The sequence below is a fragment of the Schistocerca serialis genome, chromosome 2 (assembly GCF_023864345.2).
Source record: "Schistocerca serialis cubense isolate TAMUIC-IGC-003099 chromosome 2, iqSchSeri2.2, whole genome shotgun sequence".
NCBI classification, from domain to species: domain Eukaryota; kingdom Metazoa; phylum Arthropoda; class Insecta; order Orthoptera; family Acrididae; genus Schistocerca; species Schistocerca serialis.
In genome coordinates, this window is record NC_064639.1 from 30,844,186 (window position 1) to 30,847,515 (window position 3,330).

The 3,330-nt window shown below is 42.0% G+C and overlaps 1 non-coding gene across 1 annotated transcript; it reads left to right on the plus strand.

Moving 5' to 3' along the window:
* Positions 1-2,938: 2,938 nt before the first annotated feature.
* Trnar-ccg (transfer RNA arginine (anticodon CCG)) lies at positions 2,939-3,013 on the plus strand. The gene has a single exon. It is a non-coding gene; the product is annotated as a tRNA-Arg (tRNA).
* Positions 3,014-3,330: the final 317 nt, after the last annotated feature.

A 3,330-nucleotide genomic window follows, 5' to 3' on the forward strand; every position in this document is an offset into this window, starting at 1 on the left:
TTACACACACTGTGTCACCACGCTCTGGACAGCTTTGGTTGCAGACAGTTTGTTCTTTATGGTCAGTTTCCCTTTATAAACGCTATAGGCCCCAGATTGGTAACTTGGATCTAAATTACTTTTGACTGTACGAGTACCTTCAAAATTCAGTTCTTTTCCTAAGTGGTATGAAGCTAATAGTAGTATTATTGTACAGGTCTCATGGCATTAGTAGTGTCTTCTTAGAAAAATGGGACATCGTTTTAAGTGCACTAGGCTGAGAAATTTATCAATTACGACATTATAATACAGAGTGATCTTATGCCATAACCAGAATTATCAACTGACAAGTGCAGGGTTAGTGATTTGCAAAACCAACGACGACAGTTCAATACGAGAGAAGGAAAGTTGCTACTCACCATATAGCGGAGATGCTGAGCCACGATAGGCACAATAAAAAGATTCACACAATCATAGCTTTCGGCCTTTAAGGTGTCTCAGACCGCAGAAGCGTGTGCGCGCCTACTGCTGACAGATGAAACTACACTGCGAACAGCAGCACCAGTGCATAATGGGAGTGGCGACAGGGTGGGGGTAAGGAGGCAGGTTGAGCAGAGAGGGGGAGGGATAGTATGGTGGGAGTGGTGGACAGTGAAGTGTTGCAGTTTAGGTGGGGGAGAGGGGGGGGGCAGGGGGTAAGTAGCGAGCAGGAGAGAAATAAAAAGAGATTAACACGATGTGGCGGTGAAATAGCTGTGTAGTGCTGGAATGGGAACAGGGAGGGGGCTGGAGGGGCAGGGAAAAGAGAACAATGATGGTTGAGGCCAGTAGGGTTACGGGAACATAGGATGTATTGAAGGGAAAGTTCCCACTGCACAAATCAGAAAAGCTGGTGGTGGTGGTGGTGGTGGTGGTGGTGGTGGTGGTGGGAAGGATCCATATGGCACAGCTTGTGAAGCAGTCATTGAGATGATGGGTACCATGTTTGGCAGTGTGTTCAGCTACAGGGTGGTCCACTTGTTTTTTGGCCACAGTTTGTTGGTGGCCATTCATGTGGACTGACAGCTTGCTGGTAGTCATGCCTACATAGAATGCAGCACAGTGGTTGCAGCTTAGCTTATGGATCACATGACTGGTTTCACAGGTAGCCCTGACTTTGATGTGATTGGTAATGTTAGTGACTGGATTGAAGTAGGTGGTGATAGGAGGATGTATGGGACATATTTGCATCTAGGTCTATTACAGGGGTATGAGCCATGATGTAAGGGGCTTGGAGCAGGGGTTGTGTAATGATGGAAGAGTATATTGTGTAGGTTCGGTGGACGGTGGAATACCATGGTATAAGGCGTAAAATGGGTAGTGGGTAGGACATTTCTCATTTCAGGGCACGACGAGAGGTAATCAAAAACCTGGCAGAGAATGTAATTCAGTTGCTGCAGTCCTGGATGGTACTGGGTTATGAGGGAAATGCTCCTCTGTGGCCAGACTGTGGGTTATTCTCACCCATCCAGCCCCCTCCCTGTTCCCATTCCAGCACGACACAGCTGTCATTCCACTGCCACACCCAGTCTTTTAGTTTTTTATTTCTCTCCTTTCCACTACTTACCCCGGGATTTATAAAAAAAATCTTAAACAGTAGATGCAACAGACACAATAATTAAAGATGTTCCAGTGTTTGAGAAGAAGGGATTTGCTCAGGCCACTTTTTGTGAGAACAGCCTAAAACTGCTGAAGTCTTATCTCAAAAACCATAGACAAGTAGTGTGTATTGTCACAGAAAAGTCTATCGAGAAACAAACTAAGGTGGGAGTTTTGCAGGGATTTATATTGGGACAATTTTTGTTTTTGGTAATTATCAATGACCTACCATCCTTTATAAGTTGCAAGAAACTGCTATTTGCAGATGACACCACTTTCCTGAACAACAACAATGATCTAAATAATTTAAAAGATTGTGCTGACAATACACTCGCTCAAATGTCACATTGGTTCAGGTCTAATGGGTTTGTGCTGAATGACAACAAAATGCAAAAAATGATATTTAGCACTAAGGACAAAATTCCTTTTAATGATCCTTGTTGTATAAAGTTCTTGGGTATACCTAGATGACATTGTCCTGGAAGCAACATATGAAATACATTAGTGTTAAATCATCTGTAGTAGTTTACTTATTAAGATGTCGTATGAAATGTGTATCAGAAGCTTAACGTAAAAAAAAAAATCTTATCTTACACTTTTCAAAGTACCATGTCTTATGGGCGTATTCCCTGGGGAAACTCAGGTTTCTTCTGCAGAAGTAATGTTTTGGACATGGCTTGTCACAGTCACTACATGTTCTCAGCATAATGCACATTGTAAGCTTTTGTTCTCTGAAGGTAAAATAATGACTGTAATAAATCTGTATATATACCAAGTGTTAAAGTACGTGAAAAATAATCCACATGAAGTAAAACGTAGAAATAATAATCATGGTCACAACACAAGAAATAACAATTCCTTACATATGTCCTACCATAGGTTCCCAAAGTCAATCAATATCTTTGAAGTTGTGGATGACAAACTATTTAGTAACCTTCCACAGAGGGTACAAGGCCTTCCAGAGTGTGAATTTAGGGAAAAATTAAGTAAATGGCTTTTTGCCAACCCCTTCTGTGAATTAAAAGAATTTTGTTAACTGCAACATGGAACTGCAAGCTAACAACTGACAATCATTACATAAGCAAATAGGAATGTTTGGCTATGTTATATGTATAAAAAAATGTCTATTGCTGAAAAGGCCTAATGACAATAAAATTGAAACTTCCTGGCAGATTAAAACTGTGCGTCCGACCGAGACTCGAACTCGGGACCTTTCAGGAGTGCTAGTTCTGCTAGGTTCGCAGGAGAGCTTCTGTAAAGTTCGGAAGGTAGGAGACGAGATACCGGCAGAAGTAAAGCTGTGGGTACCGGGCGTGAGTCGTGCTTCGGTAGCTCAGTTGGTAGAGCACTTGCCCGCCGAAGGCAAAGGTCCCGAGTTCGAGTCTCGGTCGGGCACACAGTTTTAATCTGCCAGGAAGTTTCATATCAGCGCACACTCCGCTGCAGAGTGAAAATCTCATTCTGGACAATAAAATTATCTTATCCAAGTAATTCCTTATCTCTCTACCCGGTTTCCTGAAGTGCTACTGTGTGTCTGTTGCCCTTATTTAATATCTGTCAGTTGCTTGTTTCCCAGTCTTTATTTAAGTGTTGTTCAATCTGGCTGGCAGATATTTCTTCTATCGCGTTATGGAGAAGTTCTAGGAAGTATCTATTCTTCTTGACATGATGTTAATCAAAATATTCGAGGACTGAGAAATAAAATTAATTCAT